Below are 26,306 nucleotides of genomic sequence, written 5' to 3' on the forward strand. Positions count from 1 at the left end.
ACACACGACGGCACCCTCCAATTCACGCCATTCAGCTAATGAAGTTATCAACCGATACTTCAGATAGTGCGGCCACACGTCCAAATTCCAAAACCTCCGCCAACTCAAAAAGCTTGCCGATACTACTACAGCTCACCGTAACGAACTGTGCTTTATAATTAAGACAATGTTGATGATGATGATTATCGCCCATACACATTAGACGGATCGCCGACAGACAGACACTTGAAAGCGAACGAATGACACAGCAACATAATTAATAAGGAATTAAAAGGCCACGATTTGTTCAACCATCCAAGGGGTTGCTTCACTACATTTAGACTTATGTTTTGATGGGCGAGCTTGAAAGGCACCTCACTTCCTAGATACTGTTTTTAATAGGAGCCATTGGTATGGAAATAGAGCCAAGTGAACACTGTGAACTGCCGGACTGCTGTAGTCGGTAGATTACACCGCTTCTATTAAAACAAAACCCGGAATGTTTGACTTCGAAGAGCATGAGGTGGAACGGGTGGGCGCACTTTAGCTGTACAAATGTTATCTTTAGTCTTATGCGCGATTGAGCAAAATCATGTGTGTGTTTCCACTGTTTGCGCCGAGAGTGCTACATTAAGCCCAATGTTCAACTTTAACTCCAATCCGCATCAAAAAGGCGTAGGAGGACAACCATTGGCTACTGTACCGTCCGGCACCGAGAGACACCGCACATTGTTCGTGAGAAGGACACCAGAGACGCCCCATACACGTACGTTGAACTGGTAGGTGCACTGAGAATAGCCACCGTGTTACTTTCGGACATTCATGCATGCTGCCATTTCCCCACCCTTGACACGTATCGCGCCACCCGTCCGTCGACTTCGTCGTCGTCATCCGTATCTTGTCCCGTATCTCACCGTAATAATTGGTTTGCTTTTAGTGAAGCATTTTAATGACCGCGCGCAACAACAAACAACGCTATCCATTGAGCTAATCTACCGTTGAGCCGACGACAGACGGCTGGAGTAGTCGTGCGTCCCTCAGACGGCACAGAACCATGGCTCCACGCAAGATCTGAAGAACTCAAAGTGACGAAGGCATCGTGTACACATCGCTACCCCAGCCCACGCGCCGGAAGAAAGGCGGGCTTTATTCTTGGCCGAATGCCGACGCATTTCGTGTTGAAGTAGCAATAACACTAATTGATTCGTTCCATCTTTGGAGAGATTCCGCGCCCGCCATATCTTGAGGTGGGACATACTCAGGTTGGTGGAGGTTGTGGATAGCGATCCGTCACACGTAATAAATTCACCGGATGAGCAGATGAATTGTTTTGGGGAGGGCCTCAACGACGTCCTCAAAATTACTCAATACATAAGTAGAACACCTACTGGATTGGGAGACATCGAGCAAGGCAATTTAAAGCGAAATAAAATACCTTGATGTACGCATTCAACAGCTGCGCACGTATTCAAGATGGTGTGTGTGTTTTTTGGAGCTGTAATAACTAAAAAATCTTCAATACTCTTTTTATACTGAAGTTTCCAACAACGGGGATGATATCACGCACGTCACCGACTGAAAGTATGTGACAAGAAATTTAATTAATCAATTAGACCTGTTAGTGGCCAAGACACGCAAACTCACGCACGTACTGAACAGGGGGACGTGATAGGATTGTTGTGGTGAGTTGAAAGAAAAAAAAACAGGACCCAACAATTCTCACCGTACAAATAACGGACCACAGCCTTTCAACGTACTAGCTGCTTTTGGTGATTTCGGACAGTTTTGGAGAGCCCAGTCGTTTTCTTGGAACAGTTCATGCTTTTGTGTGGACCTTTACCCAATTTGCGATACGAAATCCCTTTAATAGAATCTGATCAATTCTGAGATAGGACGGCTCTCACCCTGGGCAACTTCGGACGCCCGTTGCAAATGGGTTGGGTCTTTGTCCGAACCTGCCAACATATTCACAACAGATCGCAATCTAAACTGTCACTCACACAGGGGTTTCGCAAACGGGTTGCTTACAGTTCCTTCGAACAAATCGTCGTGCGCCAAGCAGCAGCAGCAGCAGCAGCAGCAGTGGTAATGCCCTCCTAATTCACCGGTAACGAAATGTCTTACTTCACTTGGGTGGTAAACAATCGCGCACAATACTGATTTATTGTCGACAGGCATTGATTCGCAATGACCACCCCGAATGGCTTTGATTGAAATATTGGATAAAACCCTAGCAGCACACGATCATACGAAAAAAGGCGTAAGAATGTGTGAACACTCCCAAACATTCGTCTCTAATTCCCCGTTGTATGACTGTGGCGTTTTGGTTGTGTGGTTTTGCGTGCTAGATCACACAAATAACCCGATAGCACGTAAGGAAGTGGTTAACATTCCGTGCACATACTCGACCCTGCCCAAGGTGTGAAGATGGCATTAAATGCTACGCACGAGCTTCCCTTCGATCCCTCTTTTTACGTTCAATTGCACTGATTTCAGAAGAAAAAAAAGTACAAATAGCAACAAAAAGTTTACGCTTAGAATCTAATAAAAAAAAGAAACATCTTTATCTTTTAACCAACATAACAAGGAAATTGCTTAAAGCTTTGATACGGCACGCCACAATTCTACCAGGAAGCCCGCCTTTAAGCCTTAGAGTTGTAATCAGACAGTACCACGAAAAACGAGTGAACACAAACCAAACGCAAAAAAGTGGCAGATACTTCGCTTTTGCGCCAACAAACAAGCATGGTACTCGCGCAATTGATTTTAATTAAATTAATTAATTCAATTTTCCTCCCACTTCCTGTGTTGGTTTGGTTGTTTTGCATTTTATTTTGCTTAAACTAGCCGACGCGAAGAAGCTCCCCGAGCAGCACCATTGCAAGAGCACCACGACAAAGTGGTACCGCGTTTCGGGAAACCAATCTCGGTGGGCATCGCGTTTACGCCGACGGACGATATGCACCGCGACGTGGGGATACAGGGCTATGAACTTGAAAAAGCTTCTTCTGCATCACTAGTAGGGTGCAAGAGCAATTCAATTTCGTGCGCCACAGCATGTCACGAAATTGCACTGCTAGTAAAATGTTACAAAGGACCCATGAAGTGCAGGCGGCAGCCGATAGAGTACACGTTTTCCCCATCGAACAGCCGCATCTTCAGCACACTTTGTACAAAATGCGGGCAGTGTATCAGGCCGGAAGAATTAAATGGTTTAGGTTGTAATTGCATATTTTTAAGTTCGAGTCTCGCAGTGTGCGAACGGAGTGCCGCCAATAAGCCAGTTGTCTGCATTTTCCACTGTACCGCAGTGTGTGTTATTGCCCTAAAGTACTCATTTAAATAGTCATCATGGTCTGTTAAATACTTGGTTCCTGTGACCAGCATAACCGGGGCACGTGAACATTACTTGGCAGAATTTAAATTGAATTCACCGCCGGAGCACCCTAAGCGCAGAAGATACAAGATTTATAGAACGTTTTAATGGCCAAACCATGAACTCATGTAGTTTATTCAAATAGTGGTTTATGGTATATTAAGGTTTTTTTTTTATTTTTTCACTTTAAACACGCTGTTGATAGAGTAAATTCTTCCTTCGTTTAAATTTTGGCGCATTTTGAACATCAGTTTTGCAATTGCATAAGTACTGGAAACATATAATGTTTCATGCTCTTATTCTTAAATCAATAATTCTAATGGACAACGATATCATGCGTTACTTGCTTTTTAACTTGAATCAACAACGTCATTTCTTCTAAAGTCAACAAAAAAATAACGTAACGTCAAACGGACCGAACCGCTCAAAACAGGATTAACAATAATCTTGATAGCGATCGTTAATGCGCCCGGAAAGACACACAACAAGCGAGGACAGACGATTCATCCGAATTGAAGTCAAACTACATTTGACACAAATTGTCCCAATCGTAAGAGTTGTCTTGTCTTTCGGGTCGAATGATGTATACGAACCGTTTGCCCAAAAGGACACACAGCCAAATCAAGGTAAAGACGGGGGGGAAACGTCAAATCTTCAACAAATTGCACCCACAAATGGGTACATAAAAATTCCGAAAATATTTTTTTCTTCTCCCTGCTACTTTTTATGGAAACTTTTACGTCCGATTTCTTTCCCCATCAAACCGAACTCAAGATTGCTTATCTTAGGAGTATGATAAAGAGCATCCTATCTTCATCTGTCGTTTTTTACGTCTGTCTCTTTTCCAGCGTAGCAAGATGAAGCCATTTTTTCAGCAACGCAAAAAAAACAGTCATCCCTTTAGTAACATTAGTCATTTTACTGTTTTTACTGTCATGTCCACGTCCTATCCTTGCTCACCAAACTTGCGGCCTGACTTCTTTCATCTCCAGTCAGCAGAAGAATTATCTTGTTATGTTGTTGTTGTATTGTTTTTTCGTATCTTTTAAACGTTTTGTGGTGAACCTCAAAATACAATTTTGCTGCATTTTTGCTACATCCATTATCCACAATTGTTGTCTACAAAGGAACACCCAAATTCCCTTAATCCTGGTTTTGTCTCAAATAATGATAAAAGGACCATTGGAAAATTTTGATCCCATTTTTTCTTGTTAACAAAAAACGTTTTTTCAATTTAATATGTTCATAATACTTGTGAATCATTAAAGTGTAATTTTTAGAATAAGTTTGCATAAACCATTAAACATAAATATGAACATTTACTGTTAATTGGCAGATTATGTTATCATCAAAAATACATAACATAAGCGATCTGTTGTAATATGTTGTCAACATTTTTATATAAATACGTTTCTGTTATATTTCAAATCCCTTCCATTCTAAGGTTTCAAGGATACATTTGAAGGTCAGTGATGCTGCTGTATTTTTCCGATCGTAATTTTTTTTACCATAAAACCTCAAGTCGTTTTAGATTTTCAGCTGGTCCCACGGGAGGGCTCATAAAACCTTCGAAACCTTTTTGAAAAATTCAAAAACACATTGAAAACATTTTTCACACCACCATAATCATAAACCGAAGACTACAGCCAATGGGTCACACTATAGGAACCGAGGCACGACGACTTCATGCATTTATTTTTTATTATTTAATTTCCCTTCCCATGCACCACATATCAAGGTCCTAGGCTTTTTTTTTGTTAATTTTCAAACTCCAGTCACGTGTCAATCGTCACAAACAGACACACGTAGGGTTTTCCGCGTTTGCTCTCCCCTGCAGTGCCCGTAAGGAACATCGACAGACATAGAACAGGAGAGGAGCCTATGTTCTGCTTTCAATTAATCTTACACTTATCCTCAATACAAACAGCAAACGTATGTAGGGAAGAAGGAAAAAAGCCGCGGGAGCATTTTAAATTGAAAAGTCATCATTGGCAGCAGTATGTTTGTGTGTGTGTGTTTGTGGCAATGCTGCACTGAAGCTGAGTGAACGGCCAATCGCACAAATATGCCCCTAAGGGTGTACGGTGATGATTACCCAGTGGACTTAATCAAATGGTCGCACTTCCCAAAGTGACCTCGCACCGGCATCCACCGAAGCAGTCCGTTCCTTTCCGTCCAAAAAAAAAACGCTCAGGTTTTGGCTAATTTAGAAAAATTGGTATTCCACCCAGGGAAAAGCAATTCATTCCCGCTACTGCTGGTACTGTTCCGCCGAGTGCCGCCGTGAGTTGGCATCTGCCATCGCATTCGAATGATGATATAATTTTATCCGAAGGTTCTCCTACCAGCCAGACGAATCGGGTTAAAGCGTGATGAGGGCGGCCAAGTGGGTGTGAAAAAATCGGGGAAATGATGCGGGTCGTTTGAATTTATCTACAGCAACCCTCGCTCTCTCTGTCCCCAACTTTCCTTCCACTGCTCCGGCGGACGGTGGAAAATGTTTGTGCCGGGTTTTGTGCGTGTTGACGAGCGTGCGAGGCGCTGGCGAAGAATAAAAAGTGGACTCATAAACACTATCGCAGCACGTGACCGGGCGCGTGAATGTGCAACAATTGTGTGACCGCGCGTGTTGATGATGAATAGATTCAGCCGAATGTTGGCATCTGTTACCAGCTGAAGATAGGCTCGGCTGATGAAAAACTGGTTTGAGAAACAAGAGTGACAGAAAACTCAAGGTGGTAGTTTGCAGATTAAAGCAGAAATGTCTTGGATATATTTTCAACACTTTCCTTATGTATTAAAGCAAAAAACAAGGGCAAAGAGAAATATTTAAAGTTATTTAGAATTTATCAACTTTCACACATAACGATTCGAAATAAGCAACCCATACTTAACACCTAACACCCCCAACACAGCTCATCTTTTTTGACATCTTTAGCATCCTTCCATCACACCCCCGGTTTGCTTTAACCATCACCGGGAAAACACAAAAAAAAAAACACATACACGTTTCCGACATTCGCCCTTGAAGCGAGAAAATCCCAACAGCTACGTGGCACCAAGCAAACAAAACATGTTGTTCACATGTGCAGAATGCAAATCTGACCCTTTACCATGGCACCGCGCGAACAACCCAGCCCTTGCTTGTTCGCTGGGGTCCTATTTCAAACAGCGTAATGCCGACACAACAACGAAGATCGGACGGAACGGTGTATTACCAAAAATGGGAACCAAAAATCAGAAGAAGCAACGACAACGTAAAGACTCCGTAAAACACGAGATGTGTCCAAGGGATTTCGAGCGCTCGAGGAATTCGGTCGAAAGGGACGCCGGTCGAAATAAATCTCCACACGTCGCTGCTTCGTGGCGTTTATTCCAATGCGTTGTTTCCTCTCTACCTCTCCGAACAGAAACCTAAACGTGTATGGATCATTGAAGTAGTCGAAATGGTTTCCAAGGAGGAAGAGCAACAAAAAAATCGATTCACTTGCCAGTATAAAAAAAGACAGAATAACAAGCGATTTAAACAAAAACATGTCATCTGTCAAGTTTTTTCATCCTCCCGATAGTGGCAGGCCCCATTGTTTTATGGGTAGTTGATTGAAGAGGAATCCCAACATTTAGTATGATTTCTTTGTGCCTCTGTACCGGGATCGGGCTGGCTTCGAGAGGGAGCTAATGTGCTTTTAACCTCCTCTGTCCTGACCATTAAAAACGGTAATACCATTTTAGGTGTTGTGCAGGAATACATTTACGAGCGCACTATAAAGCAGAGAGCGAGCCAGACACATTAGCCAGTCTCAGTCAGTCACAGGGAAAACGGTTAGGTGGCGATCGAATGAATGATCAAAGCAACGCAAAAAACTAGGCCAACTGCAACCTGCGATCGTTTTCTTGTGCATTTAAATGGAACGTAAGTGTCTGTAAGAATCAGATATGCAGGTTTATGGTTCATTGGACAGCTTCGTGATACGATGATTCATTTGATTCAGTAAGAAAAGTCTAAAAGTCCACTTGTTTTGAGGAAACTATCAATGTAAGAACATAGAATTATAAGTTAATATTTACTGTTATTGTATCTTTTGCCTTGTAGAACATCATCCTCTTTCTGATAAAGAACTAGAGAATTTTGTTTTATTCAGTAGGGACAGTTTTGCCGTATTGCTTATAGAACTAGAGAATTGAAAAAAAAGCGAATTCCTCCATGCTTTAATCTCCAAAAGAATTATTTCCTTTTCATCATCCGTAATGCAAGCATTCCGATGCGCTCCAAAAGCGCTTCGTAGCAAGAAAATTACATTTGCTACCCCCAGTCGCACCTTACTCTCGATAAATGAGATTTTATCCCTGGCTTCCACAAACAACAGCAACCATGGCGTGATTAGCGATTATAGCTGTCACGGAACCTGAGATGAGAAAGATCCTGCCGTCCCTCCGCTTTGTACGCGCTTGAACCACGCACAATCACATTCCCCTCACAGTGGCCCGCCTTTTTCGCTGTATTAGCAATGGACAGCGTAATAGGCCTGCCGCTTAGAAATTCTCAAGGATTTCGCAGGTCTCGTTCGTCACGCCATTATTCATCGGCAAGAAACTGTCTGTGGACAGGAGGGGGGAAGGGGGGCGGTGGTAGCCAATCTCTCTCGCTCAAGAATGCAATCCAGTGTGATGAATATTTATCGCCAGTATGACCAGCAGAAGCCGTTGTCTGTCAGAGCACTGGATATGGCTTTTCACAACAATATCACCTTTCATCCGGTTCGATTAGAATGGATATCAACGGTTCTTTTTGTTGTTGCTACTGCTGCCTACTGCCACGCAGGCGCCACCTCTCGGAACAAAATCCAAGCTCATCAATCATACCTAATTTTCCCGAGACAAGAGTGTCCGTGGATAACCAGGGCTTTAAAATGGAGTGTCTCTCTTGGCACCTTCTACACAACATTTCTCCAAAAATATATCTTCACATCCAATGTTTGACTTTACATACAAACTGGATAGTTTTGTTTACTTTTGTACGTGCTCAGAGCACAGGTGTGGATAGATATTGAACAGAACAGAACTCGATTGAACCTATACAAACGACAGCGCCATCTAGGTGAGTTGTACCATTCATACTAGCATATCAACTCGACCAACACGTTGTGAGCAACGCATTCCCTTTTAAAGGTCTGTAACACGTTTAACCTTTGCTACCAAGCAGCCCGTGTACACTATTACCATGTGCACCGTTCTCGGTGCCTAATCGCCGCCAAGCCTAGCGTCAAACGACCGTTTCAGTTCCTTTCCCAGAATAGGTTCTGTAACATCAACAACCTGGAAACACTTCATTTTTATGTTTACGCCGTCGCCACCCTTGTAGCTGCCTCGTCGTCGTTGCCGTCCTCATCGATGGCCTTTTACCGAACAAGGGCCAAGGGTCCGGAGAATTCGATGAGATTTTTATGACGCTCTACACGAAAACGGCTGTGACCACCAACAACTGTTAAACGAGTTTTTGTTCCTTAGCGCATTGAGTGTGAGTGCTTTCTTTTTATTTTTTGGTGCCCAGTGTATTCAATTGTTCAACCACCAAAACTTCGCTTCACCGACGCCATCTTGTGTCTTTAAGCGTAACCATAACAACGGAAACTGTGGACGGTCTTTACCGTCGGTTCCGGAACTTCAATGAAGCGATTTTTACTAAATGAGGCACAGCTTATCCGGCACATCTACCACAAACTTTTTGTTTCCACCATTTGGTGTGCGTGATGGATCATTGGGTTCTACCGGGAGGGGTTTCCAAAAGGAATCCTCCATTCACTAGACGGCGTGCTAATCGACACTGTAGCCGTAATGTGTGAACGTTGAATGTGCATACAGTTTTACTGTGACTAATCCGTCTACCCCTTAGTCCAACCCCTTTTACGCGCTCTGCATGCTAAGCTTAACCGATGCAAGCAGGTCAGCATTCATAATGCTTGGTTACAAATCACAACCCAATGACCCAAATTGCGGAAACCTTCATATCCCACAACTTGCGAATAACCGAACGAGCGGACGTGCCTTATCGACGGGAGTTTCGCACATCTGGCGTGCCACTGCCAAGGTGCAAGGCTTAGTGAGAAGCCTGCCAATAAAGAGGAGCAGGCCCACCGGGATACCGAAGGTACATGGTCAACAGGGCCAACTTCCCGTCCCTTTTCTCCCGGGGAGATTAAGCGTAATCCTGTGGCCAACCGTTTCTGGCAGAGCAATCGAGCAGGGCAGAGGGGAGCAAAAAATTAAATAAAACACAGCCCAGGAAACACCTTACCTAGACAAATTTTCTGCCCATTCGTCTTCTTCGTGCTTCTGACCTTCCTGAACCCCTCCCCACAGGAACTGAAAGGGGACGCACGTACAGATGAGGCGTGTTGGTAGGTTCAAGATAAATGTTACTCCATTTTATGGCTTACCGGAGCACACAGAGCACGAAATCTTATAGCTGCAGTTTTTTTTTCTCAAACATCTTCACATGAGTAAAGTTCGACTGGTTCGACATAACCTCACTGACTGTTACCTAGCACCGACGACCACAATAACTACCACCGGCGCCGCGGCACTCTACTCGATGTTGATGATGCTTGATGTATTTCGCTGCTTGCTTGGATGGGTTTCGCTGCATAAATCATCTGCAGAACGGACCTCCAACAGAAGGGGTACCCAAACATCCCCAAAGCGCTATTTCCATTCCGAAAATCCCCAGTTCTCATTTTCCATCCTTTCGTTTTTGCTGCAGAACATTCTCTCGTCAAATAATCTGCAAGCGTGCTGCCGACTCTAGACGAGTATAATCCGAAAGAAAAACTAACAAAAGCATTGGAATAGGAAATTGAGCATATCGTGCTGTCCCTCCCTGCCTAATGTGTTGTTCCCCTTTTGTGTGGAGCATGCTCCATGAAGATTTACGTTAATTTTGCGCAATAAACCATACACTGAGGATGGAGCAAACTATTTACTACTACATCGACCAGAGGGAAGATTTCACACGATTTTGAAATGAAAAGGCAAACTTTCGACAGAAAATGGTTAGAAAGTTCGGTTTCAAAACTTTCTAAAAAGAAAAAAACACTTACGTACAAATCGAAACGGATCCGTAGTGTGGGACTATTCCATCAGCACGTCTCATCTGGCAAGTAGCCCTTCAAAACGGTGCACTCATTTCACTTGATGCAAGTAGTGATAAACACGAACGAACATCTTCAGAGGTTCGCTCGGTTAGTACTTGAACGCCACACCCGCGGAACACTTGTCCTTGTGACAGTTCAACAAGTTCTCCGGGCAAGTGTAACGCCACTTTTCTTCGTCCTTCGAATGGTCAAGTGTGTATTTCTTGCGGCTCTACGTTACACGGATACACACAATACCGCTCTGTCCCTGGGTGTCAGATTCGGATGCGACGCAACACGACTCGTACATTCTGAAAAAAGGTCTCAAAAGTGTAGCTGGGAAATTTATTACTAGTATCGTTGTTTCTTGGCGGCTGTTATGGCCAAAAAGGAGAACCTCTCCATTCTCAGAAATAAACCGTAAATTGTTATGCAAAAGAAAACAATGTTTCACAGAAGGACTTGTGCATGTTGGTTGTTTACCAAATCATTTTTAAGGTTAGAAATCACAGAGCACTTTAAAGAAATGCACAGGCTATTGTAGCCATCCTGAAAGTATTCGACCAAAATTAAGAGCATTTCTTGAGTTTATTTCTCTTCTAAAATTCATATCAAGTATTCTTATGGGATTTAAGAGTCCTTTTGAATTTATTTTATTATTATAATTGCTCTATATCATCATATTTTTATAAAAAATATAGTGAAACACCTTACAACCTTCACGTTAAGCGTCTTTTTTGTAACAAAATCATTGAATTGATTTTAAATTTCCAATCCAATGTAATCAATACCAAACTCCATCAATCGCTCATATAAATTAACTTAAATATCTCCAAATATTAATTACCCAAAACGAACCTTTTAAAGGCTACCACGCCTTCAACGGCAACCCTTCGAATTTACATAATTTCTACCCATTCTCTGCTTCTTTTTACCATCCCGTAACCTTCTAAGTGACTTTAAATACCAATAATGTAGCAATTTCAAAACTCCCAAATGGACTTATCACATTAAACCCTCCCTTAGAACACAAGAGCAACTAAAACTTGGGTCAATTGTGCTGGAACACACAAATGCCAGCAAAGCAATACCGTGAAATGAAAAGTAAAAGTTTAAAGCTTTTAAAGATTGAAACAAAAAAACACACAAAAAGGTCCATTTATTAAAGGGTGGAAGGAAACGAAATGAACTTGGCAAAACAAATGCTCCACTCTTAATGATGATAGAGGATAAGGCTCGCCCATGGAATGGAAAACTGTCGTCCGCGTTCCGAAGGCTCCGGGCTTTTTTCCGGGTGTTAATTAATAATTCATCACCAGTACACTTCTCCAATTTTCGCATGCAACGCACGAGGCACAACAGAAGCCCTGACCAGCAGCCAGAAGAACACGAATGTGGTTTCAGTCGTTACCGGAAGTGCTTCGGTGGGTCAGTGATATACGTACAAAAGAGAGCATTGACAATCCCTTTCGGCTGGCGTGACATTAGGCAGTATAATCGCTAGGTAGTGTCATCCTGCCGAGTTAACGAAACTGCTGCTCTCAGCTCCTTTCCCCTTCCCCCCTTTCCATAACCAGGACACCGTAAAAACAATGGTCCCCATGCGTGTGTCTGTGTGTTTTTTTGCGATCGTCATCCAAGGATTGTGTTTATACGACTTTCGGGAGCTGTTTTGGCAAAAGCTGCGTGCTGCGGCCAAACAGGCACCACTAACTTCCGATTAAACGCAACAACCTAATGCGAAGCAAAAGCAAGAGTGGCCGCGCACGAGGAATGAATGAATTTCCACCCCCCCCCCCTCCCCCCCCCCCACTCGCCTGAACGCGCTCGCAGCTTTATGGCCACTTTGCGGTTGTTCGACCATTGCGCACGTGAATTGCTTGCGTACCGCCGTATGGCACCGCACGTGTCACAGGCAGGAAAAAGTATACACGTAGCAAGGAAAAACATCGCCATTAACATCGAGAGAGCGAAGGAAGGTCGCCCAGCCGAACTGCCCGAAAATGGCACGAGAAATTAAGCACGTGCATTTTTGTGACTGTGTCCACTTCTTGTTCCTTGCAATTACCAAAACACACACCCGCACACACACCCAAACAACGCTCGTTTTATTGGTAATTTTGGGTCCAGTGGCTCTAGTGCGAAAGTAAGCCCGCGAAAACAAACGACCAAACGACATCTGCTGCGACGTGATTATCGCTTTTAATGCGTCCAGCGCCCAGGGAAGGGGTTCAATAGGGGTTCGGCGAAAATTACACTCAGCTTAATACTTAACCCTTGCTAGTGGCCACTTGAGTTTGGTGTGTTTTTTGCTCTACCACCCCGAAACATTTGCTTTATTTCCAATGTCCACCAGTGTCCTAGTTGATCGATTTAATCCTTTAACCCTCTTTAAGGAACAAGTTTTGCGCGAGCGAAGACTAGTTTCACTACAAAGTTGGGTAAGACAGCATCCAGAATGATAAACTTTCTTGTCCGAAAACTTGCAAGGCTCAGGTACGAGATGAAACCGAACACCACCGTGTGAAACAAACGTGGGGGAAAGCGGGGCAAAATGGGCATGTTAAGCAGTTTACTGAATTTTCTTTTGAATTTGCCACAAAACACAATTACTCTCACATAATTGTATGTCTCCACTATTTATCTATGGATTAAAATTGCCACATAGCCTGAAAATAACTTGAAAGACATGGAAAAAGTGTAAAATAAAAGCTGATGTTTTACGTGATGCTATTTTGTCACGCAGGGTAAAATAGGGAAATTCGTGAAATGTATTCTCTTCCTATCTTTTTTTTTGCTGTTCAGGAAAGCCCTTAAAATTCTTCTAAAAATATTTTATTTAAATTACAAACTGTTACACATTTCAATCTACAAAATCAAATATTTTGAAGCAGTACTTGTTACCATTACTATTGTGAGGACAAATACAACACCATAGCCTCACAAAGCGCCATGTGTCAAAAGCATCTGCCCATGTTGCCCCAAGCATAACTGACCATTTTGCCCCACGAGATTTTTTTTGTATTTTTTGTTATATTAGTAAATATACACATTCAATTTCTTTGCTTTCTTCAGACAAATTGTAAAGAAATATAATGTCTTCAAAAATATACCATATAAAACTTCCACACTTCTGTGACACTGCTTCAAGCTTATTTTCGAAGTGGCATTAAATAAACTACAATGGAGCGCCGTTTATCCGGGTTTCTCAGGACTTGACCTCGCCCGGATATGCGAATAACACGGATAATGAGTCAAATGATATATTTTATCTCGAATTCCTGATATAGTTTTGGAATATTTTCTTATTTTTTGATAAAAATAACCCAGGTTTTATTAACTTCATGTTTTTCCAATGAGAATATCTAATAATTTGCCATGAATTACAATGTTTTTTATTACGACAATGTGCTCTTATTATTGCTTTTTCAAATATCCTCCTCATAACGCAATGTCAACTTTGTATTGAACTGTCATTTCTCAACAGCACGGATATACGGTAAGCCGGATAAAAGGTACCCGGATAAACGGCGCTCCACTGTACATCAATATGCTACTAAATCTTATTTTGAATTTTTCTTTGTTATTTATTATTTAGGAGTGTTGTAGCGGTTGTAGCGCCGGATAAGTAAGTAAGTAAGTAAGTATTTATTATTTAAGGGTTATAAAACTTACATGGCGATCATAGAACATTTGTTTATTATTTATTAAACATTTGTATTAATGGATACATTTCGAGCCTTGTAATGTATCTTTGCTGTGAAATAATGCGTAAATAGAGGGCTCTCATTTTGCCCCACATGCTCATTTTGCCCCGTTTACCCCTACATAATGCCTTCCCTACCTTGAGGGCGAGCTGCCCGTTTCATTTAGCAAATTATCAACACTGTGTATATACAACAAATGGCACCGTCAAAATGGCCGCGGGAAAGGAACAATCTTACTCTCACTCTACCACGCTTCTGCGCTTCCGGTCATGCTTAATGGTGGTAATTTCGCAAAACTTATTCTACACCAGACAAATAAACCGCTTGCGCTTCACTGTTCCGCGTGTACGGAAAGTTTATCATTTGCTAGATGATTTTAAGCTCCATTTTCAGTGAAGAAGCAATGTGGAATAATTCAAAATGAGCGTGAGGACAACGCAAGTGCCCGAAGGGAAAAACTTAAGCAATCAATCGGAAATGGAGCGGTTGTCTGTTGACAATGGTTGAGTGTTGGCAGGCTTTTGCTAAAGGGTTCGAGAGTTTGTTCGTTTGTTATCAATTTGCCAGTCAACCAGTCAAACCAAGCAAACGAGTGCCATCGTCAAGTGTTGTGCTTAACTTTGTCTATGAAAGTTGAGTAGCAGTTTAACAAAAGGATGGCAGTTCGATCGATGACTTAGGGCATGGCATACTATACAAACACATGATAAACAAATGAAATGGTAGAGCCGGTAGGCAGTAAAGAAAACGCTGTACTAATAATAATTAAAACATACTCTACATGGCATCATATACAATCCTTGTATAGTTTATACTTGCGAAAAGAGTAAACTTTCGCAAAGGCCGTGGCTTGAGAGCACCATTAACATTTTAGAATAAATCGTAGATTAATTATATACACTTTGTCGCTCTTTATATAAGTTGAAGAAATAAATAAATAAACAAATAAATAAAATTCGAGCAACACTGTTAATTTATAAAAGATATTATAAAATAATTTCTGACTCACAAAATTGATAAAATACTTTTAGCTTTGTTGTCATTTTGTGTCAAATTGTATTATGTTTCTAATGTACAATAGTCTATTTATGCATATATGCATATTTCACATACATTTTTATGATTCAAAGCAAAACTTCGTTTCAGCAAAGATGTTCCCATGATAGTACCGGTGTGAAATGATTCTAGCATAAATACTTCCTCCTACAAACTATGCACCAAAGACACTTCCCCCTCTAGCAAGACAGACAGACAGCGTGATAGGAAAGTTTAAAATTCCCAGAACGAGAAGCAAAATGCAGGTAGGTGACGAAGAATGTTGCAAAATACCATTCCGCACAGTAGAACAAAAGCAATCGTGTGCAAAAAGGAGACGACCAAGAGGTATTTCATTATGAAGCATATAGTGCTGCTGCAATACAAAATCATGTCCTGTCTGGCTATGCAGGAATTTATTTAAATTTGTAGTCCTTCTGGGCGGCTGACGAGCAACGAGGGGTCTTTTGTGCAATTAAAGCATTAAAATGGATGATTTCATTTCCTGTTTAGTGAATGTGTGCAGCTATATAAGCAGTAATTAAATGTTCATTCATATATCTATTTATTAAAAATAGTTTGAATATCGTTGACCTACATTCAAATGGTATCAGTTTTGCAACGTAAATGAGCAGGAATGAAATTGCCTGATTGGCACAGCTTCCCCGATCGATATCGAAAGAAACAGCGCATTGCAGTAACAGTCGACATGCAAATTATAGCGACACGACGCCATGTTCGCAGTCACAAGCGGACGTACATTGATTGTACATAATTAATTGGGATCAAGCAAATAGAAAGCAACAAGCATTTGCCAAATTCAGCTAAAAATGGAAAATTCATAGAAATAAGTTCTAAACGGTCTTGTCTTGTTGCTACTGACAATAAAATGGGCAAACTCACTACCTAGAAATAAACTTCCAAATATCATGAGAGCGATCGATCGCAGGAGGAAACAAATAAAATTTATGATTTCCTTTTTTTCCTAATCCACCACACTAAACTTTCATGAACCGTATCCGCGGAAAACTGTGTACCAAAGTCGGAACCATACATCATCCACCAAAGTTGCTGCGTTGTCAACCGGGTCTCTACCATTTTCCTCTGCTGCCCACGATCCTCTAACTCTTTCCACCACCAACCACACCGCTATCATCCACAACGCACTGTGCTACACTGCGCCCGGGGAGGCCAATGTGCTTCGCGATTTAGCACTTGGATTTGGTGGAGCATTTTCTTTGCTTTTCCGAAAATAAATCCCACACCATTTTCGGACCACATCGGATCACATTGCTGTTGTGCGCAACAGAACTGCTACACGTACACCAGGTTGGCCCGCTTCGCGTACAAATCATGGTCGCGTAAAAGCAGCATAAACGCGAACCGATAATTTACGCTTATGGATTTTCGTTGTCCCTTCTTTTTTTGGATGGAAAGTGATTAAACTGTAAGTAGCTGATTTACGATCAGTCGGGCCCGGGCAAACGACTTGATCGACGAGCGTTTTCTTCTTCCTTTTCATTGTCTATTGGAGACACCGAAAAGATGGAGTTTCACTTACGAGACAAATAAAAATGCTCTCCATGGCAACCTACCGATACCAGCCGAGAGGAGGAGTTGGCGGGTTTCGTTCGCCCTGAGGGCCAGACTTGTCCGAAAACAAACCCTTCACGTGCGTGGTCGTGAAGCAGAGTATCATAAACCCATGGTGAGTTAAGGAAGATTATTACCATTTCGGAGGGGGTACTTCGAAAGGGAGTAGCCCGCAGGGCCTAAGGCAATCATCATCACACAAAAGTGAAATATTGGCCCCACGATGATGATCCACAGCAGAACAGAGATAATATTGACACAATACCGTAAACAAGGCGAAATTTTGGCAAAGGAATATGGCCATAATCTAACAATCCAACAATCTCAGTTTGAATATTTTTTGATAAATAAATCCAACTATTGGTATTAGTATACATCCAACAGTTCATATTATCGACGGTAATACAGATATCGATTAAAACCTATTTTGCAGTAAATGAATCATCACCGAAGCATGTCCCATCACGCTTGTCACTTCCAGCGCCTTTTTGCCCTACTAGCTCGTTCATGAATGCACACAACTGTTGTGTGCAAGTGGCCTGACGGAGGGCAACCGGATGGCGCCTTCTTTCTTCCAATCGTCAACTGCCGCCCTTAGAACCGTCCGTACGTAGCTCAAACGGCAAAAAAACCGGTCACTAACGGCAGCTAATTCGCGGAAATTATGCACTTCCCCCCGGGTGAGGAGACCCATCTGCGTGCCAGTTCGCAAAGACGATGACTCACCAGCTCAGCGTCGTGGCAGCTGGAATGGCCTCTTCCCCCCACGGCCACCATTTGCGACACTTTCGGAAGGTGTGTTGCTGCGCGCTGCCGGTTCTTATTTACACTAATTGATCCGATAAGCATCATATGAGTGTTGAGAAGTCGATACCCTTTTCTGGGCGCACCCCGCCAACATAAGTACGGCAATCGTTTCTTGCAAGCAAACATTCTATTACAGTGTGTGTGTGCCCTTCTTGTGCCAGGACAAACAGACCTCCCCTCATACGAAAGTATGCCACGAGCCGTCACACAGAGCTGAAGGTTAACGTTTGGCCTGCGGGCTTTGACAGACAGTTCATTGGCCACTGGCGCTAACCAGAAGATCGATTCGAGGTGGGTTTGCTCCCTCTTCCTCTCTCTCTATTTACCTTTCAATAGCAAAACGCTTTAAATCATTATAATTGCTGATTGCTTTTTAAAAACAATCGCTCTTGGTTTAATGTACCCAAGCAGTCTCTACCGTCTAGCGTGTAACGTAACCTATCAAATCTACTATCCTCGTATTCTCTTCAGGCTTACCTTCTCGGGTTAGCAGCTACTTAGCCCTCCGATATCGCAGCACAAATCCACACACACACACACAGACACTCGTACACTGCCCTCCAGCTTCACTAACTACCACCAAACACCTCTATTTGTACCATAAATGGACATTTTCCCTTACGGCGATACGTCAAATCGACGTCATCATTCGTTTGGTCGATCTGTGCTGCTTGCACATAGACGGCGGGCGCCACTGTCGTCGCACGCTGGACGACGTTTCGTTGTATTCAAGAAGGCTGGATAATTAATTTCAAATGCCGTTCGTTGTGTGTGCAACCACTGGCAACCGCAACGTCTACTACTTCGCACAGAGCGACAAGATCGAACGAAGGCAACACTGCTGTGTGTATGCTGCTGGTGCCAGACGAATCTCCGACACGGTCAGTGGGTTAGGAAGCGCCGGTAACATAAACCTTCCCTACTTAGCGGCTACTACTACAACTACTATTCCGAGCGCCAGATTGAGCAATAACCATTCCTATTCCTAGCGAAACTGCGAACGAATCATGAATAAAGTTCCTTCATTCGTCGGTCCTTTCCTGTCACTGCTTTTCAACGATGCACGACTACCCCCCCGGTCGCCCCTTGCCTCATGGATCTACGAGCTAGCGCCACGCTAAATACTGTTACGGTTGGTAGGTAGGAGAGCGCATCTAAAGGCACGTTTTAAATTGCATACCAGGCCATAAACATCAACGCTTCTTTTTCAGGTCAACCTTCGCGAAACCCGTGTGTCGAGTTAAGAGTGTTGAGTTTGTTCGTGTGCAAAATACCGCGGCCGCGGCCACTTTCGGCGCTGTACACCTGGAACGTGATCTTCAGCGATTATGCCAGAAATAGGTTTCCGATGAAATGATTAGCACACATGACACCGTGTGCACGTTGGCAGCGATTTTTTCGGAGGGGTTTCGGATAAGTGTCCGTGGTCAATTGGTGTGAGAAAATTACGGTAAGGATAATCTTTCCCCCACGTGAAGTCCCTGTTTTTGCCTAGCTTTATCAGAGCATAAGCCCAATGGTAAAGCATTCCCCTCTCGAGCTACCGTAGAAAACTTTCCTAATCTGTGAGAAACTAGCCTTAGGTATAGAGCACACACACCCCAATACATTATTGTCGCGTGGGAATAGGCGATTCGTGACCGGAAATCTGAACCACTTTTACCCACTGGCAGCCACCCAATTCGTTTAGTCGGGGCTTTGCTCACTTCTTCGGCATCAGCAAAACCAACGAGGAAGCTTCCTTCGTCCTCAGGTAGATATCAAAGGGAAGCAAACGCAATATGAGACGATCTGTTAATGGACCCCCGGTCCCCGATATCAAGGAGCCGTAATAATCTCATCTTGGCGAGATGGCTATCGTCGGAGCAGGTAGGACCGTATCATTGCGCCCCCGAAACGGTAGTAACGATCATCGATTGACTCGGTACGTTACGTTTGTTTCGTCTTCCAAACACAGGTCTTAGCTCGGCAATAAATCAATGAATCAGGATCGGAACCATCATTACGTCAACCCCTCAATTACGCTATTTTCGCTGTATTCCCTCGCCGCTGACCACTTGGCGCCCCACCTAATCACTAGACTATAGATTTAACCGAACGGTAATCTCGAACCATTTCAGCCAGAACAAATACCTGTCGCATTTAGTTGGTCTTCGTTGTTTTTCTCTTACTTCTTTACCGCCGGGTGTTGACCGGGAAAAAGGACTATCATAAATTATGGAGATGGAAACACAGAACCCGATCTTTCCCTGTCCTATCCTTTATTGCAGGATTCGACGGGCTTCTCTTTTTTTACCTCTAACAAGGTCTTATTCAATCACTCCCGAAAAGTATTCCAAAACAAATGGAGGAGAAAAACAACATTTGGGGCCAATAAACAGACACACAAATACGGTCTGCCCATTTCGGGGGGTATCATACAAAATTCAAACCCCCTTTGACTAAAGTCCCAAGAAGGGTAGAGCGGTAAGAAAAACATAAATGCCCTCAACGCCCGCCTGAGGAAGGAATCGAAAGCGCACAAGACACGCAGCAACATCGGGACACGCGGGATTGTTGATACTTTATTTTCATCATCGCCCGCCCTGCACGAGGCCCCGGCAGAGTATTGACCCGCCGGCCGGTCGGTTTGAAAGATTTATGGAACGAGGTTATGGGAAAATTAAAGGGCACCAAACCAAAGAGAAGGTAACTCGTCCTTGCGCGTAGCCATGATCCTTAAAGCTAGTTTTTCGAAAAATTGCACTACAGTATCCTGATTCGGGGGAATTTCTAGCGTCTATAATTTATCGACAGTAGCCGACCTTCGTTATTTGTCATGTAGAATAATGTTGGCAGTCATTTCTAGTTCCTTCCCAATAAATTGTAGCTGATTGAGGTTTGGAACGGTGAAACTAGGCAGCAAATTAACTTATTTATCTATGTGAAGATAGATTTAATAGGGCCTTTCAACAGTTCCAATTCCAAGAGCAAAGTGAATATGTTTGCAATAGTATTGATTGTTGATTTTCTTAGTTAATTCCTGATAATTTAAGAATATTAGTGTTTAGTGATAAATTCAAAAGAGTGTTGATTCAATTGCTGAACATGCTCACATTGCCCCCCATTCCCAGACATGGTTTGAGTACTTTTGGAACCTCGGACACCTTTAATCAAACATTTTAAGACAAATCAAGGACGTCTAGGACGTAGACACAGTTACTAATTCTTATTCTCCGCTTCCAAACATATCACTATTGTAATGAATTCAAGAATGCAATTCCTTTCGTTTTCACTGCAATTGCTCTTGTCCACTTGCATGACTTCCAACTGCCACTCATCATTAACCACCAGCAACCATGAGATCATCACCTCCACTGCTGCACAGCACTTACGTTGTGTCATCAATTTTCCACAACCCGCCCGATGTTACACCGAATCATTAGCAAATGTCACTTTCTCGATCACTTGATCGAAACACGCCTTGCTTTGCGGTTGATTTGCATGAAGAAACAGCAGCAGCTACAACACCCTGATGTCGCGTCGAGATTGTGGGACATCCTAGCCATATGTGCAAAACCAAACAAATCACACACAACAACCATCGATCATGTTCGATCGGTGCCAATTATGCAAAGTTGGTAACCGGCAAGGCACCCAACCAGCCATCCAGCCAGCACAATGTGTAATCTGCATTCAATGAACTCGCAACACACATCACATTTGCATACGCCGCATTTTTCAAATACCACCCCCTTTACTAGCGTCCTCAAATCCACCTTCAACCCTTCTGTGCAGTGTCTTTCCAGTGAAGTTTCGCCCTAAATGGTGTTAAAAAGATGCAGTGCCGGCGCCGCTATTTCCACACGAAGATCGTTCTCGCGCGGACGGGCACACCAAAGGGGAGGAAAGAAATCGTCGACTTATCTTGTACCACTTGGCAGCAGCATCTTGTGTCGGTGCAAATTCCCCCATAAGAACTCGATCACACTAAATCATCTCCTTCTCGTGCGATCAATCGCCAGCAATTTGGAAGCTACCGCGCGAGCCTGCAGCAAACGGTGGATTCCGAGGCAAAAACACTTGCAGGCTTAGAACGTGTGACCACCGCCGCACACACCATTTCTGCAGAACCTGTTCCAGGAGAACCCGTTTCCCCCTCAGCGGTGTTCAGTGATCGTCGATCGTTAAGGAAGCTGACGTAGCTTTTGCTCGTGCTTTTGCAAATCACCCTCCGGAGCAGGAGCGTTGCAGCGTTTAGTTATTTCTGGGCTCTGATCTCATCTCATGCAAGCTTGGGCAGAGCGCGCGTGCCTCTTGTGCGCGCAATCAGCTGGGTTGCATCTATCGCACCTTTTCGCGCAGTTACAGTGCGGGTCGATAAAGTTCAACACATTATAAAGCTTAAACATGATGGAAAGAAGGGTTGCGAGAATAAAAAATGAGTTTAAATGATCTGTTTTCCTACTCACATACAACCCCACAGATTAATCGTATGAGTACGGTGAAAATTACTCCTCGATTCATTTATCTTACATTGGCCTCGCCGAGCAGTAGAAGTGTGGGCGATCCACTCTTTTGTCCGTTTATCCTTTCCCAAGGACAATTACAGCCTATTTTAAACCCCTGAACAGACCACCCCTTCTCAGGACCGAGCCGGATGTCGTTGAACGCCGATTGCTGCCATCATATTTCAACTCACAGACACTTGACAAGACTGACCGGTCGTACGACGCAAATCAATATGATCAGTCAACTTGCCAGAGGGCTATGGCATCACGACCACGTCGAGCAGCAACAGCTTGGCGTTGCCAGTGGGAAGGACATGGGTCTGCGATGAAAGTATATTACCTTCATCACGCCCTCTTCCCAACAATCGGCTTCAGCTTCTTCGCACGCTGGGCTGCTCTTTTTCAGACTCTCTTCGGCAGGTTCCAAGGCAAGGATACTACTATCACTGAAAACGGCGCGTAATTGGAAATAATTGTATGGTATTAAACAACGCAAAATTACCATTTTCAGACGAAACCTTTCGGCGCATCACAGCCCCATCTCCTCGCGGACCAACGGCCTATGATGCTTCTTATCCAACACACTCGAGAGCTCGTCTTCGTTGCTTTGGGTAATCGGTTCATTTAATGCTGGCTCGAAGGCTCAACCGGCCAGACAACAACAGTCGGTAGAAGATGAGTTCACCCTCTAAAAGAACTACCGAACTGCTTGGGAATCAAAACAGTGAAACTATAGCCACACGCTACAGGGTTGCTGGCGGAAGGCGTTGAACAGGAGGTGGAAGTATCTTCTTCCAGAGCTGAATTACCTACGGCGAGAAGAAAGTACGCATAAATGAAAGTTACGACTTACAACTGCACCACACCTTTTTATGCGCGGTGCTTCTTGCTTTCGTTCAGTGGTGCAGGTTTCGTGCAGGCCAAGGCATTCCCGCTTTTACGACATCAATTTTTCTTCACTTGCGCATTAAAATTGGATGCTTCCTTTGCTGGAGGTTTACGGCAGACAGATAGAGAGAGAGAGAGAGCGAGCGAGAGCGTGAGAGAGTATCAGTAACAGGTTCAATAATATTTGATTGTTTTGTTTTCGTTTCCTTGTTGCGATCATTCTCGTGCTGTCGTTTTGGAGTTGGTTTATTTTTATTGGTCGTTTTTATCGAGCTCTTCGAGGTAATTTGTTTGCGCGAGAAAAACAACTAACGTCTACTTCAGCAAAGTGTTCGGTTGGAGTTTGTGAAATAGTGAAGCTGACATTAAGAAGATACTGAAGAGGCTTAGTTGAAGGAGGATTTCTTGTAATTGGTTTAACGCTAGGAATTGACTGGCGACAAATTCAATATCCGGTGCAAAAGAAAAGACAAATTTGAACATCGAAAATCCTTTATATGCTACGGAATGACACAGTCACATTGCATGCAATAGCCTAGGCTGGACGGACAAACACACCTCACGAATGTTACTCTCAACCGAAACGGGCTTTTATTACGGCATCCCATCGCCAGCGGACCAACCAAGCCACTGGGGATACATTCATTAGATGGAGCTAATTTTAGGCTCATTAGCACCCGTCGTCTTCAACTCGGCAAGACCAAAAATAATCAAAAGAATCGGCCGAGCGCGAGAGACGAACACACAACAAAAAAATGTACCACAAAGCTTGGAAGTTCGGAGAGCGATGCTAATGGTAAACAGAATTTCTAGAAAACAGACCACCATCAGATCGATCTTATCCGTAAAGCGGATGGTGCCCCCAAGGGTCTAGAGTCCAAGCACGGAAGCTGCAGGCACAGCTATCGCTTGAATAGGAGCATGATAATCTGTTTGTTCAACAAACGACGAAAGACAGCACGTAAAGGATGGGACAAAATGGAACACAGTTGACCTCAAGCGTTCGTCAACAGCTTGGGTAGCGACACTTGTTAGCTGCTGTAGGTGGACACATAACCCGGTTCTAAGGCGTCGTCGTCGTAGAAGATGGCCAAAGTGATACATAGATAATCAAACAAATCAACAAATCCGGCAGGTGTTATCCGCCTTTCAGGAGCTCTCGCCCCAAGGTGTGCCGAGTAATGAACAATAAGAGGCTTGGCTTTTCATTTGTATTTTAGTACAATTTTAGTACACAATGCAAGGTAAAAGATATACCAATGGAATTTAGAATAATTCTCATTCATTATTCACCTGATGAACAGAAATAAGTCTACAAGAAACCCGACACCAATTCCATACAGCTCAACCGTTTCAAGAGGGTTAAAGGTGAGCATTAAAGTGCTCACCCTCGCTGACCTAAAACCGAATCCCAACCCCACACACTGTTTACTGCTCTACGGAGGGAATGGAAATACGCTTTACAATCCACAACGGAAAGCATAAACCCGGGTGCAATCATGTTATATGCTGAGGAAGATGAATAATGTAAAACATTCATTCACGTTCCTTTACATCTACAGCTAGTCATAACGTCATTCTTTCAAGCATTTTTTTCGCTTTTTTGTTTCAGTATATATTCTTTTGCACATTTTACAATCATTTGAAAGAATGCTCCCCATTCCTTTGCTCAACAATTCCTGCAAGCGATCGGTAGGCAGAGAAGCAGATAATGAGTCGTGGGGAAGCGGACGGAGCTCTCACGTCGGCAAAGAAACTGGAACAACGATTCTTACTACCAGGAGGAATCGAAACGTCGGTATACATTCGTTCGGTTGGGCTGGGTTGGGTGTAAGAATGAAAGACTTTTGTAGAAGAGATCTTTTAAATGAAAATAAAGGGGCGGTTTTAATTAGCCGTTTTGGTTAATTAGAAAAGCTCGGCTAGCGATTGCGATATGCACGTAAGACAGGGCACTGGGGTACGAAGGGATTTTAATATCAGTTCCACAACCGAGAGGGTGGGAAGAACAGAAACAGTAGCTAAATGTATTCCTCATTCCAGTAATCACAATTCTTAATTTGCCGAAACACTGCTGGAAAGCGTTGGTGAGCTAATTTTGGGTATTGAGAACGATTCACATTTAATCGATGACATAATTTAGTGCTATCGCTATTTACTGTCGTTCAAAATTAGTGCTCTCCTGGATATATTGGAAGTTGAGCAGTAAAAAATTCACCTGTATTTCAGGTTCTTAAAATTCAAAGCAAAAAACAAATTCACCATAGAGATAGCAAGGCGTCTAGAAAAGACAGGACATTTCCCGTCTCGCTCTACTAACATCACTTCTAAACCAGCGAACAGTGTCAAAGAGCATCCAGACAACTCCTTGTGATGCTATTTGAAATTCCATTTCCCTATAGCTTTTCCTGTTACCAGAAATGCGCCTCACGATGTGTCTTCTACGCTACGAGAGAAGACGCCATACACAGGCCAGGAAGAACGTCCAGCGCCAACCGGCACAAGAAAAGAAACCTCACCAAGCCCCGTTCCGGTTGGGCAGTACTTTCCAAGTCCGAATGGACACTAACGAACCGTCAGCGAAACGGAACCCGCAGGCGGCACCATGCAACAAAAAAAAACTTCTCACTTCCTTCGCTAGAACACACGCCGATTCCGATAGGCGGAGAGGCGGTACACGTGGAGAAGAAATAATGCAGACACGTGGAGCCATGGATAATAGTGTCGACGATGGTGCGCGATGGAAATTGGATGATTGGAGCATTCCAGATGTCCAAAAACTTAACCCTTCTTCGCGTGCATGTCGGAAGACATACGGCCAGCACGGGGCCAGTTTCTGTGGAGGTTAAAGGGCACCACGAACCGGCGACCAGGTAAGAAAGTTCACTGCGTCCCAATGGAAGCCAACCACCCGCCCGGGGAAGATGCAATGGGTCAACATCATGCATCGCATATGACCTCCGCTCTTGGCTTTTTTTTGGGACGGCGGTAAAAGCGTTACCAATCAAACAACTGTTGGAGGTCGCCTAGGGACACGGGTTACCCCCATGCGATGGGGTTATGTGAGCACGATCCAATCCAACCCGGGGTTCGTGGAGTTGCCATCTTATCGATCGAGTGCGATATCACTCGAAGCGAATCGTTGCTCAAATCATTCAACACTCTCACGGACCGCATTCTGAACTCTATTTTCATCCGTCGCGTCTACTAAAACGTCACAACAAACACAACGCCAGCAACAAAGTTTGAGACATTCCACTTCGAACAGGAGATGTTGACCGCCGATGTTGGACGACGCTTA

General features: G+C 43.5%; 1 protein-coding gene and 1 long non-coding RNA gene across 2 annotated transcripts in view; one reads left to right on the forward strand and one right to left on the reverse strand.

The window, feature by feature from the left end:
- Positions 1 to 26,306, reverse strand: part of LOC1276110 (breast cancer anti-estrogen resistance protein 1) — a 118,630-nt gene that overhangs the window by 85,523 nt on the left and 6,801 nt on the right. The gene's annotated exons all lie outside the window — the stretch shown is intronic.
- Positions 18,349 to 18,923, forward strand: LOC133391900 (uncharacterized). The gene is made up of 3 exons (XR_009765339.1): positions 18,349 to 18,530; positions 18,617 to 18,763; positions 18,839 to 18,923. It is a non-coding gene; the product is annotated as an uncharacterized LOC133391900 (long non-coding RNA).

This window comes from Anopheles gambiae, chromosome 2 (genome assembly GCF_943734735.2).
Source record: "Anopheles gambiae chromosome 2, idAnoGambNW_F1_1, whole genome shotgun sequence".
Lineage (NCBI taxonomy): Eukaryota > Metazoa > Arthropoda > Insecta > Diptera > Culicidae > Anopheles > Anopheles gambiae.